General features: G+C 51.1%; 1 protein-coding gene across 1 annotated transcript in view; it reads left to right on the plus strand.

The window, feature by feature from the left end:
- CAPN5 (calpain 5) overlaps positions 1-13,939 on the plus strand; it is a 60,997-nt gene that overhangs the window by 18,908 nt on the left and 28,150 nt on the right. The gene's annotated exons all lie outside the window — the stretch shown is intronic.

The following is a 13,939-nucleotide window of genomic DNA, read 5'->3' on the forward strand; positions in this document are numbered from 1 at the left end:
TGGTGCTCTTGTGGGTCCTGGTGGGTCCAGCAGGGCAAAGGGTTATCTCTGTATGCTCTTGGTGGTCTGATTGGAAAGGGAGAAGAAGATAAGCTTTGGGTAGATGAAGTGGTTTGGGGATCTTTGGGAGATAGGTGGTCTCACCCATCCTTCCTTTCCTGTGTCAAACCAGTGTCCTCTGCAAGAAGCATTCTGCTTGCCCTCCACACTTGTGGGGGGCTGGGGGTGATGTTGCCTGTCCTCGGTGCTGTCTGTCCTTCTGGTATCCTCAGTACCTGCCCAAAAGATGCACATCAGGGCCTGAGGGCACTATGTCTTGAAGAATTTGTATTCCCTGGCATGGCCATCTGCTTGGGGTTGATCATGAGACCACTTCTCATGAGATCCCCCCCCCTGAAGTACTGTGTCCAGTTCTGGGGTCCTCAGGTACTCAGCATCAACAGGACATGGAGCTGTTGGAGCAAGTTCAGAGGAGGCCATGAACATGATCAGAAGGCTGGAGCAGCTCTGCTCTGGAGCCAGGCTGGGAGAGTTGGGGTGTTGAGCCTGGAGAAGAGAAGGCTCCAGGGAGACCTTAGAGCACCTTCCAGTGCCTGAAGGGCTGGAGAGGGACTTTTACAAGGGCATGGAGTGACAGGATGAGGGGGAAGGGTTTCAAACTGGAAGAGGGGAGATTTAGGTTAGATCTTAGGAAGAAATTCTTTGTTGTGAGGGTGGTGAGACCCTGGCCCAGATTGTCCAGGGAAGCTGTGGCTGCCCCATCCCTGGCAGTGTTGAAGGGCAGGTTGGATGGGGCTTGGAGCAGCCTGGGCTGGTGGGAGGTGTCCCTGCCCATGCAGGGGGGTTGGGACCAAATGATCTTTCAGGTCCCTTCCAACCCAAACCCTTCTGTGGTTTTATGCAGTGCAAGGCATCACAGGGAGCAACAATAACTGCGAGTGGACAATGTCACAGCCTGACAGGGACATCTGACACACCTGGGTCTCCTTCCCTGCCTGCAGGGGGGAGCAGCCCAGCCCAGCCCCTGCTGTTCTGCACGCAGCCTGATGGCATTTCAGGGTGGCAGGGTCTCCTGAGCTGCCCTTCTCCTCCTCACCCCCACTGACCCTCCAGGAGACAGTGCTGTGTCTGTCTGGGTGGACAAAAGGGCTCTGTGTGAAGGGAGGGACAGAGCTGAAGTGGCTCTTTCTGTGTGGCAGGAGGGGCTGAGCCTCCCAGATTCCCACAGGGCAACTCGTGGGAGGAGAGCTGACTTCCCTCTGCCCTGCCTTGGCCTCCTCCACACCAGCTCTGTCATGGGAACATGGGGTCTGAGCAAGGCTCTGCATGCTTTTGAGCATGGGGGTGAACGTACTGGGCACTGGTGAGGCTGCACCTCGAATCCTGTGTTGAGTTTTGGGCCCCTCAGGACAGGAAGGACATGGAGGGGCTGGAGCGTGTCCAGAGAAGGGCAAGGGAGCTGGGGAAGGGGCTGGAGCAGAAGGAGAAGGGGCTGGAGAACTTGTGAGGAGCAGCTGAGGGAGCTGGGGGTGTCCAGCCTGGAGCAAAGGAGGCTGAGGGGAGACCTGCTGGCTCTGCAGCTGCCTGAGAGGAGGTTGGAGCCAGGGGGGTCGGGCTCTGCTCCCCAGGAACAAGCGACAGGACCAGAGGGAACGGCCTCAAGTTGTGCCAGGGGAGGCTGAGGTTGGATCTGGGGAACAGTTCCTTCCTGGCAAGGGTTGTCAGGGCCTGGCCCAGGCTGCCCAGGGTAGGGGGGAGTCCCCATCCCTGGAGGGGTTTCCAAGCCCTGGAGATGGTGCTGAGGGACATGGGGCAGGGGTGGCCTTGGCAGGACTGGGGGAAGGGTTGGGCTTGATGATCTTAAAGGTCTTTTCCAACCAGAAGGATTCTGGGATTCTCTGCAGCCCACCCAGGCCAGCTTCTCTGGACAACCTGTTCCAGTGTCTCACCACCCTCACAGAGGTAGTGGCAACACTTGGAGGTTGTGAGGAAAGAGCTGGAAGCAACAGTTGAAGGTTGCATGGAAGAAACTGGGTAGGGTATTTACAGAGGAGCATCATAGAATGGTGAAGGTTGGAAGGGACCTTCAAGATCATCAGGTTTCAACCCCCCTGCCATGAGCAGGGACACCTCCCACCAGCCCAGGCTGCACAAGCCCCATCCAACCTGCCCTTGAACACCTCCAGGCAGCCACAACCTCCCTGGGCAACCTATTCAGTTTCTCTCATTTAATGCAGTGTTCACTAAGGTTCAAAATATCCATGAAGCTCAAATCAACTGCTCTGCTTGTGTGGTCATTGCACAGTGCAGTTAAGCCCCACTAAGCCTCTACAGCATCCTCTTCCTATTACCACCTGCAAATCTTTCCTCAGGCAATCACGTTTTATTGGTGTGTAGAAAAACCAAAGGAGTGATACTCCCAGCATTTGGCAGCTGTTGTTTGGGGAGCTTCTGACCCAGAAATGGAGTCTGCCAGTCTGAGGGACACTGTCTGCTGGGTGGGGATGGTGTGTACACACCTCTGTTATCTCTCAGGGCCGTGGCCATGGTTTGTTTTGGAGTGTTTCAGCTGAAACTGCTAAAACACAAAAGCTTGTCACACCTCCAGCTTTGCTGTGAGAGCAGAGGGGGTGGAGAGTAGAAAAAAAAGGCATCAGCTGTTAAAAACCAGTTTACTTTCCCAGAAAGGCTGTCACTTCGGATCCATGCAGGGAAGCTGATTTTTCCAGGCAAAGCAGTTGCATGTGGAAAGTAACTGCAGTGAACTCACTGGGGTGATGGGAACGGGCTTTGGCAGAGGCAGGATCTCAACTCCATTTATTTCCATGGCACTAGGACAGGTCTGTACAGCCCACCCCCCGGGTGTGCAGCCCTTCCTTCCTAACCAGAGCCTCCCTCATCCTTTCTGCTCCTCCATGTGCTCTCAAAGCCTGAGGTTGCTTTGGTAAAAAATAAATATGAAAAAGCAGTCTACACTGCCCTCCCACTGCTTGGGGTTTTTCTGGGCAGGGGGAAAAAAGAGGGAGGCTGAAAGGCTTTGCTGGACCAGCTCAGGAATAACCCTTTCCAGGTCAAGCTGTTTTGCTTCAACTTCCCTCTGCATCTGGACTCTTGCATCTCTAAACTGGAAGAGGGCAGATGTAAGTCAGACATGAGGAGGAAATTCTTTGTTGTGATGGTGGTGAGACCCTGGCCCAGATTGCCCAGAGAAGCTGTGGCTGCCCCATCCCTGGCAGTGTTGAAGGGCAGGTTGGATGGGGCTTGGAGCAGCCTGGAATGGTGGGAGGTGTCTCTGCCCATGCAGGGGGGTTGGAACTAGATGATCTTGAAGGTCCCTTCCAACCCAAACTATTCTGTGATTCTGTGATCTGGTCTTGCTGCCTTTCCTGGAACCAGCTCAGCCTGATTCTTCTCAGCGGGGTGTCCTCCCTCCCTCCCTGCTTTCCCCTGGCCTCCAGCCCTGCTCTGGATGCCAGATCTTTGCAGAGAGAGCAGCTGTTTGAACCCTCTGATGGGGCTTTGGCTCGGGTGCCTGTTTGCTGGACATCTTCATGATGCAGCACAACGAAGCCAGGAAGTTAATTGCTGGAGTGTGCGGGAGGGAGGGAAGCCCTAGCATCCCAATGAGCTGAGAAGAGGGTCCCAAAATCTCTGTTTTGGTGCATTCACTTACAAATGAATCTGGCTGCTCGTTGTTTGGCCAAAGCAGATATTGGAGCTGGCTGGGGCAGTGTCAGTGGCTCTTCCTGGCAGCAACACTTTGCTGTTGCGTTAGAAATTAAACCAAGGTTTTTGGGCTGAGCCCAAATCCTGCTTCCTTGGTTGAAACTCGTTCTCCCTCACACTCTGCCTGCTTCCATACCACGGTGAGGGAGATCTCTGTACTCAGGCAGGTAGTAGCATCCGTAGAGAAAGTCCTCAAGGGTTTTGCCCTCCCTGTTTGGGACAGGAATGCTGGCAGAGCAGAGCAGGCACAGGAGTTTTAGTCTGTGCACTGGTGAGCTGGTCTGGGCTTTTGGCAGTTAGATAGATTTGGAAGGGTGGTACTGGGAAGGAGGGAAGGAGATGGATGAGATGCCAGCTGAGGGACAGAGATAAGGGTGGATCTGGGGCACCCAGCTGTGTCTGTTGATCCCTTGGTAAAAAACAAACAAACAAAACAGTGATGGCCCGGGGTGGAAGAGGTTCATCTACCCTGTGGAAAAACAGCTCATCCCTTCTAATCATCACTGTCCTAAACTCTCTTCTTGGGTGCAGGCCACTTCCAGTGAGGCCATGGGGTTTGTACAGGGTTGTCAGTACCCCTGGGCTTTAGCAGGGCTTGCTTTCTCTATGCAGCAAGGAGGGCTGTGTATTTCAGGTTCAGTCCAGCAAGCCTTGACCTGCTGCTGAGACTGGTCACTAGCCAGGACAAATTTGGGCATCACTCTGCTCCTGTGGGAAGCAAATGAAGCCTGATGGGAGGCTGATGCACAGATGTGATGTTGAACCATGTGAACTGCATGCTCTGGCCTCTCAGCTCTTCCCAGGGAGCAAGGTAAAGCCTGGAGAAGGTTTTTCCTCCCTGTCCTGGTCAACAGACAGGTCTGCTGTGTGCTGTCTCCCTGTCCACAGCAGCGTGTCACAGGACCTCACAGAAGCACCTCATGGTTTTTCTTAAGATGCAGAGTGGTTGTGACAGGAGATCCTAGAGGTACTTGGAGTGGACATGGTGGCAACTCAGTGCTGAGCTGCCCCGAAGGTGGTGTAAGGAGAAAGGCTGTGACAAAGCACAAGGGTTTCCAAGCAGGCTGTTGTCACAGTGACTGGGTGACTCAAGGTGACGTGCAGTGATGGTTGAACCTGAGCTGCCCCTCTGCACTGTGAGTTCAAGCCTGGCTGGTTGCAACCACCAGAGAAACTCTTGGATGAAGTCTACACCCTCCTGTCTCCAGGGCCAGAGTTTTACCCTCCAGCCCTGTTTCTCAGGATTTTGATATTTCTCCAGCATTTCCTTGCAAGCACCGAGTTATCTCTGCAAGAACTGTCCAGGGAGGTTGTCACTGATTAAGCAGCACAAAGGTAGATTCTTGCTAAATGCAGTATTATTTTATCCAAGTGCAGAGACAATGTCATTTGGAGGAGAAGGTCTGAGAGCCAGAGTTAGTTTTGGGGAAGACAGAGAGGCTGGGTGTTTTGGGAAGGGCAGTGGGAAGCAGGACATTGTAGGGCCGTGGCATTTTCAGCATCTGGGGAGAGATGTTCTCACTCACAGCTCTGGCTTGTTTGGTTTTTTTCTAGCCAGACAAGAGGAATCTTGTTTTAGAAACTGAGAAAATACCATTTTTCAGTAGCAACTTCCCTGTTGACCTGACATAAATTGAGCCTGATTTGTGTATGGGGGTTTTGTCCATTATACCCAGTGTCTCCTGAATTTGATGTTTGGAGGATGAGCTGTTGCAGGATGGGAGAGCATCTTTCAGCTCCTCTTTTCCTTGTGTTATTAAGCACTTAGCTCTTTTCACTTGCTGAGTGAGGATTATACAATCAATCCCCACGGGGTTTTCCTGGAAGGGGAAAGGAGTCAATGAACTAAATCACTAAAAGCAAGAACAACACTTGCCTGCCCACAACTCTCTGCATTGAAAAATCTTTTCCCCTGTGTATAGGGCAGGCTGGGAAGCTGGCAAAAACACAAGGGGGAAGACAGAGGTTAAGTTCCTGCAGCTCTTTACTCTGAGAGCTCACCTGAAGCAAGTGCACAGAGGCAATTAAAATGTCAGGGGACAATAACCTTCTGGTGCCCCACCTGGACCTTCTGCCAGAAATACTAACCCTTGGTGTGCTCCAGGAATGCCTTTGACCAGCTTTTTGCAGCTTTTTTTTCTTCTGACTCCCTTTTGGTCTTGCTCAGAGGGTGCTCATGGTTGGCATGGATGCTGTGGCTCCTCTGTGCTGCTGGATGGACTGGGGGACAGTCTCCTCTGAACAAAGTCTGACATCTGTCTGTGATCCATCATGAAGTCAAGAGTCCTTCCAGACCTCTGGGTTTCTCAGCTTAGGAATTTATGACCCACTTGCCTTTTAATATATCTCTCTTTTTCAACAAAACCTGAAGCTGATTGCCAGTCTGGTCACTCCTTGTCAGGAAAAGATTTGGTCACTATTTAATGCAGCCTCTGAATTGACCTTGTTTTCACATTTTTACACCATTCACAGGCTCCCACTTTGTTCCAGTGAGGATAGGGAGTGATAAGCTGCCCAGCATGAGTATGGCTCACTGCAGCCTTTGATAAGGAATGAGCCAGCCAGTCTGCTCTGTCCCCAGCATCAGAAGGACATGGCCTTAAATGCAATTCCAACAGTAAAATCAGTGGATTAGATTAATTGCCTGCTTCTTAATGCAGCTGCACGTTGGTGGCTAGAAATTATTGCATTTGTCATGGGGAAGAGCACAATTGGAGCAGAGGGGAGTCCTGAGCATCCATTGCCCTCTCTGAGCTCTGTGGGAGGGAATGGTGCAAATCCTGGATTTGGCTCTGGGGTGCTGGAGGGACACATAGAGCCTGTGGAGCTGGTTATGCCCTGGATCAACTCAGGCTTTTAATCTTGTTACAAGCTGGGAGATGCTGCACTGCCTGAGAGCTCTGGTTTTTTATCCACAGAGTCACAGAGGGGTCGGGGTTGGAAGTGAGCTCTGAAGATCATCTGGTCCAACCCCCCTGCATGAGCAGGATCCCCTAGAATAGGTCACACAGGAACACATTCAGATGGGTTTGAATGTCTCCAGAGAAGGAGGCTCCACAGCCTCTCTGGGCAGCCTATCCCAGGGCTCTGTTACTTTCACAGGAAAGAAGTTTTTCCTTGTGTTTAGCTTGATCTTCCTGGGCTCCAGCTTGAGCTCTCAGAGAGGATGGGACTTTGAGGTGATAGGACAGCATTAAGGGCAGGCTCGATCCTGCTGGAACAAATGCTTTTTGCCCTTGCATAAGAAAGAAAGTCCCCAAAGTCTCCTTTCAAAGGCTCAGTCGGGCACGGTGCTGCCCCTTGCAGAAGGAAGATAAATCCTGAGGTGCTGTAAAACCTCCAGCTGCTGCAAGAAATGGTTAATGAAAGAAACAAATGGGAGGAGGACAAAGCTGGAGCCATGCTGGCCCTGCAGCTGGAGAGAAAAGGAGCCATTTCCTCTTTTTCCTTGATCTGGAGGATTCAAAGCCAGAGGGAGCCAGCATCAAGAGGTCATGGCACTTCCCTGAATTAACTCCTCTTGAACTCAACTTGACCTGCCTCCTCTAGGCACCATCCAGTTTTGTTTTTCCAGGAGAGGGGAAATCCACCTTGGCTCTGAGTCACTCGTTCTAAAGAGCTGTCCCTCCCACCTCAGAAATTCTTGGTCAGCTTCTTTTTGTGTGTGTGTGAGAATTGGTGTAGCTCCAGCATGCACCCCTTGCACACCCTTTGGATCTTGTGTGCACTTGTTCCTGGATGTCTGACCCCTTTAGATGGATGGTGACCCTGTAATGCAGGTGTGATCAGGGCAGAGGGACACCTATACCTGTAAAGAAACAGGTACAAAACCCTCTCACCATCATCTTTCCTTCTCACCTTGCTCAGCAGAGCCTGGACTCCTGTTCAGTCCAGGAGCATGGATGGGTTGCCCTGGGATGCATAAATGCAGCTAACATCTGTCTTCTCAAACACCCCAGAGCAAGGGCTTGTCCTTTTCTTGCTGCCAGAGGACTGGCACCCTCTGAGTTATTTGTAGGGAACATAAATCCTCCAAGTCATCCCTTTTTAAAATGAAACCCCGACGCGATTTGACAGGAAGTGGAACAGCTCCCTTTTCCCTCTGATATTTATAATTTAGCACAGAGAGTGTGTAAACACTGCCCAAAAGCCCCACCAAGGTTAAAAACCTGTCGTATGAGGCAGGCTGAAATGTGCAGTGGAGGGAAGTGTGGTGGGGTGTGATTTGTGTCCTGAGTGAAGGCACTTGGCCCAGTGCAATAGCTGGGACCTGTGTGTTCTGAAACACTGTGCATCTGGGGGATGAATTCCTTGGGATGGTGCTGCCCTTCTTGACCATCCTACCCATGCTGGTGGCCATCCCCTCCCCAGCCTGCCTGCTGCCATGCTGCCACCTGTGGTTGTAGGGACCTGGTGCTCAGCTCCCTGCTATGTCCCAGGCACCCCTGTGGACAAACCAGGCTTGAACTGGGGCGCCTGGAAGAGTAAAGGAGAACAAAAAGCATCCTTGAGGAAGGACAAAGTCTGTTGGCAGTGACCTGGAGCACACCATGGGTGTTCATAGTTGAGCTCACCAGGATCAAGCCTCCACAGTAGAGCGCCAACCTGTGTGATCTGTTACAGAATCACAGAATCATCCTGCTTGGAAAGGATTTAGAAGATCATCAAGTCCAACCATAGCCTAAATCCACCTACCGTAACCTAATGTACCTGTTCAGTGCTTACATCGTGTCACCACATGTATATTTCTTTTAAACAGTTCCAAGGATGGTGACTCCACCACCTCCCTGGGCAGCCTGTTCCACTGTCCAACCACTCTTTTAGTAAAGACATTCTTTCTAGTGTCTAGCTGACCACTTCACATCCTCATCTGGATGCTCATCTCTATACAAACTCACCAGCAGGTCCCTTTTAGAAAGTCCTTTGGCACAGCAAGCAGGGCCAGAAGCAGCACCCCAGGGTGATGCTGTCACCAAATTTTGCCAGAGGCTTTGGCTTCATCCCCTTTTTGGCCCTGGCTTCTCAGGTGCCCTAAAGGAGATCAGTGCTTCAAGCACTGTTCCCAGTCCTTGTGGGGCCAAGCTGGCCTCACTTCCCCACCTCTTGAGGCTGGTGATGTCTCACATATCTCAAAAGGTCAAGAAGAATGAGTTGAAGCATCTGTCCCCTTTGGAGGAGAGCTGGGGCCACCAGGAGCTGTGTTGACCAACAAGACAAGAAACTGCAGCTTGGAAGGGGTGACCCATGTGTTCATGTAGAGATGAAACAAATATTTCTGGATCTTTGGAAAGAAACCTCTGCTCAGTGATGCATTCCTACCAGTTCACAGGATCATAGAATCCTAGAGTGGTTTGGGTTGGAAGGGACCTTAAAGATCATCTGTTTCCAACCCCCTGCATGGGCAGGGACACCTCCCACCAGCCCAGGCTGCTCCAAGCCCCATCCAACCTGCCCTTCAACACTGCCAGGGATGGGGCAGCCACAGCTTCTCTGGGCAACCTGGGCCAGGGTCTCACCAGCCTCACAGGGAAGAATTTCTTCCTGTGACCTATTCTAAATCTCCTCTTTTCCCAGTTTCTCTGGGCAACCCGTTCCACTTCCCCTCCAAGAAGGAAAAGGGTGGACCAACCATCTTAATGGAGAGTGGTCACAGATGGTTAAAGCTTGACTGTGGTCTGATGCAAATACCACCAAGAGAGTTATGTAAGAATTAATTATGGGAAATGTAAACAGAGGGCTTAATAGCTGGAGAAACTGGCTAGAAGTCATGCATGGGTTTATCTTGTGTACAGCTGATGGAAACCATGTAGTGAGTTTGTGTGGAGACCTTGTGTTCCCTGTTGCTGGGGAGCTTGTGCATGTCTCTGTCTTGGAGCTGCTCCTGCTGTACCTACATCATTGTGTCTCTCAGCAAACTGACCATGAGTTAAAAACTTCCAAGTCTCGTCTGGAAATTGCAGGTGTTATTGGGAAAGTCGAGCAGGTCAGGAGGAAATCACCACAGGGGAAAGGGATGTTACCAAGGAGAGATGAAGCTTGCTTGGGTTTGATGCCTCTGTGAACTCCTGCAGTTTCATGACCTGAGCCAGTGGCCTCAGAGGAAGATCCATGACCTTTTTTGGTGAATCCCTCCTTGGAGGTACCAGCCAGTGCCAGTTAACACTGGATGCTCATGGCCAGCCCTGCTGCCAGGTTCCTCTCTGCTTCCTTCTTTCAACAGTGGCAGGAGCTCAGCCTTTTCCTGGTGGCTGAATACTGAATCATTTTCTCTAAATACCACCCCTTTTTGTCCTTTCTCCCAGCTAACGGAAGCACATGAGTCCACGTTTCTAGGCAGTGGTTTTCTCATAGAGCAGCTTTCTCTGGTTGTGAAGTTACACCCAGGGTATGAGTAACCAGAGTAGGTGTGGGCTGGAAGTCACTCCTCTATATGGCTTAAACTCATCATAACCTGTTCATCACCACTGCATAGTCAGGGATTGATGTGGACTGTGGTGGGGTCAAGTCCAGGTCTTGGATGGAGGTGCTGCTGTGCTATAAATATGACACAATCACAAACCAAGGGCAGTTCCTCACCCTGGGATGGCCCAAGGGGCTTTGGGAGGTATTCCCTGTGGAAAGTAGTTGGGAAATTTTGATCTCTGATATGCACAGCACGGGGTGGAAGTCATTTTCTTTCGCAGGTTCTTTTATCATGAATAACTTGGCTCTTAAGAGAGTTAAAGAATTAAAAAATAGTTACAGCAAAAGAAAAAACAACCAACAAAGAAAACGAAACCATCTCCTGCCTGAATTCTTTTCCTAAGTCGTGTTTTAGAAGAGTGGCTTTCAGTGAAACACAGGAATTGGGATTCAGACAAGGCAGTGTTCAGCAGGCACAAGTGCCAGACCTGAATCACGTCACTTGGAGGCAGAAATGATACAACCAAGCTCATGGCCACACCAGCTCACTCCAAGATTTCACAATAGCTCTGTGATGAGTGGGTGGTTTTGGACCATTTCCCCCCAGAATACTGTGGTTTCTCACACCAGGGCTTAACTGAACAGGTTCCTCCCTTCCCACCAGCACGTCCCCACCACCGTGTCCTCCAGGGTGGGGAGTGATGGCTCCAACGTGGTGCAAACTGTGGAACATCCTCGTGGCTCCTGCCTTTGGTTCAGGGTTCCTCACTTCTATCAAAACCTCCCCAAGAACAAGTTTGGGGCCTGATGCAGATAGTTTCAAGCCCAAGCAGTTCCTCTGGTTGAGGTTAGACCCCACAGCTAGAAGTGCTGGTGCACCTGAGGGCACAGCCATGGTGAGAGGACAGGTTTGGGAGGGTGGGTGTATTTTAAACCCCTGAGGGTGTCAAACCAAGGGTGTTCCTCACCCTGCAAGTCCCAGGGGAGCGTGGTCAAGGGAAATCCATGGAGGGCTCAAGGCTGGAATGTGATGGAAGATGGGACTACATGGAAGGAGGTGGCCAGTAGCCACGTGGTGTTGAAGTTTAAGCAGCCATGGCAGCTTATTTTTGTTTCTATTTCTCCAGTTCTCTGGTGTAGCTCCCTAGTCACCACACCTACAGGTGCTAAGATTTAAGGGAAAATTTAAGGTCTTGGGTACATTTCCCAGGTGACAGGAGTTCTCAGTAATGTTAGGGAGTGCCTGATCATCCCAACTGACTATACTTGTACCAGGACAAGAAGGTACCAGGTTGTCTCAACTCACTGCCCCAGTAGGCAAGGTCAGAAAGTGCCAGATTATTCCAGACCTCTGCACTTGCAGCTGAAACCAAGAACGACGTTGAGTCCACAGTCCTTGTGAGTAAAGCAAGAACAATGTTGGCTTCTGCTGACATCTCAGTGTGGCCCAGGGCAGGGGGGGTCTACACCACCACAGGAGGAGATCCAGGTGGAGCCATCCTTGAGAGCTGCTGTGTTTACTCAGAATTCCTCTCCATCACTATGCAGGGCTGTAGTTGAGTGCACTTGTAGGGGTCAGGCTGGCTCAAAAGGAGCAAGGTGACATCATTTCCACAAAGAAATGATGCCCCTATGGTGATTGGACTGTGCTGGGACTTCAAGAGGGACCATTTTGACATCTGGCTGGGCTAAGCTGGGGAATGTCATAAAATCACAGAATGGTTTGGGTTAGAAGGGACTTTAAAGATCATCTAGAGCCAGCCCCCTCCATGAGCAGGGACACCTCCCACTAGACCAGGTTGCTTCAAGCCCCATCCAACATGGCTTTGAACATATCTCCCTGCTCTGAGCATCCCTCCCCCCAGTTTGTCAGCAAGGCCTGTGAAGACTTTCCTGCTTTGGAGCTGAGATCTGCAGATCAGATCTGCTGCCAGTATCCAGGGAGCATTTTTTCTTAGCGGCTCTGCGACCAGTCACATCAAAACAACTTGCTGTGGGAGAGAGGTCTGTGTCTGAATGTGTGGAGATGCTAAAAGCCAGGCTGTGGTGTCCTCTTGGCTGGGTGGAGACCCAAGAAGTCCTGGGCTGAGTAATGGTGAGGCTTTCCAAGACCACATCCCTGGAGACCGTGGGTGGGAGGGACAGGAACAGCGGGTCCAAGGTCTCTGCACTTGTTTCACTTCCTTCCCATCCTCCTCCCTCTCTCTCTGCTCCTGGGGAGGTGCAATGCTCTCACAGCACCTTGTGTCCTCCACACCTCAGTGCTTTAATGGAGACCTCTTTGGTGCCTTTGTACTTCAGATACTTGGAAGATAAAACCACAGAGGGACCCGTCAAAGTTGCTAACCCTCCAAGTTGACCTTTAGATCTTGTTTACCACTGTCCTCACTCTTTCTTTTGCCAAAACAAATGGCATGATGTGTTGTTGAGCTAGGCCAGTGGACTCTTGGTGTTTGTTGGGAAGTGTGTTTTATGCCTTCCTTTTGCAAGCAAGTCCTGTTTGCTGTGGGTGGAGTGTCCAACGCCCTTTGCATGGTGGGGGAGCTGATAACAGATACCCTGAGATACTCTGGGTGGATTAATGTTAGGGATGCCTGACAGAGGCAATAAAAACCTCACCAACTGTTTTATGGGGTGCAGACATTACCAACCAAATGTACTCCTTGATGTATGTGGAGCTGTGTGTCATTTCAAGCAGGGCCTGTAGCAACAGGACAAGGGGTGATGGCTTTAAACTGAAAGAGGGGAGATTCAGACTAGGTATAAAGGAGAAATTTTTTACAGTAAGGGTGGTGAGGCACTGGCCCAGGTTGCCCAGAGAGGTGGGAGGTGCCTCATCCCTGGGAATCATAGAATCATAGAATCATAGAATCATAGGGGTTGGAAGGGACCTCGAAAGATCACCCAGCCCAACCCCCCTGCCAGAGCAGGGTCACCCAGAGCACATCACACAGGAACGTGTCCAGGAGGGTTGGAATGTCTCCAGAGAAGGAGACTCCACAACCTCTCTGGGCAGCCTGGCCCAGGGCTCTGTCACTCTCACAGTAAAAAAATTTTTTCTGATATTGACCTTAAACCTCCTATGCTCCAACTTGTATCCATTACTCCTTGTCCTATCACTGGTCATCACTGAAAAAAGCTTAACTCCATCTTCTTGACACTCACCCTTTACGTACTTGTAGACATTGATGAGGTCACCCCTCAGTCTCCTTTTCTCCAAACTAAAGAGACCCAGCTCCCTCAGCCTTTCCTCATAAGGGAGATGTTCCACTCCCTTCATCATCTTTGTGGCTCTGTGCTGGACTCTTTCAAGCACTTCCCTGTCCTTCTTGAACTGAGGGGCCCAGAACTGGACACAATATTCCAGATGCAGCCTCACCAATGCAGAATAGAGGGGGAGGAGAACCTCTCTTGACCTACTAACCACCCCCTTTCTAATCCACCCCAGGATGCCGTTGGCCTTCTTGGCCCAAGGGCACATTGCTGGCTCATGGTCATCCTCCTGTCTACCAGGACACCCAGATCCTGGAACACTGAAGGCCAGGTTGGATGGGGCCCTGAGGAACCTGGTCTGCTTGAAGATGTCCCTGGACTAGAAGACCTTTTCAGGTCCCTTCCAACCCAAACCCTTTTGTGATTCTATCATTCTGTAACAGCCCCTCTGAAGACACAAACCCCTGCTTCTTTAAACTCACCCCGTTTCTCTTCCCCGTGTCGCTCTGCTGCAAATGTTTGAATTGCCCTTGTTTGTTTGGTCTTTTTTTGGCAAAATCACATCCCCACACAAGTCCCTGCACCTGCAGCAAGGCAG

The sequence above is a fragment of the Apus apus genome, chromosome 1, assembly GCF_020740795.1.
Source record: "Apus apus isolate bApuApu2 chromosome 1, bApuApu2.pri.cur, whole genome shotgun sequence".
Classification (NCBI taxonomy): Eukaryota; Metazoa; Chordata; class Aves; order Apodiformes; family Apodidae; genus Apus; species Apus apus.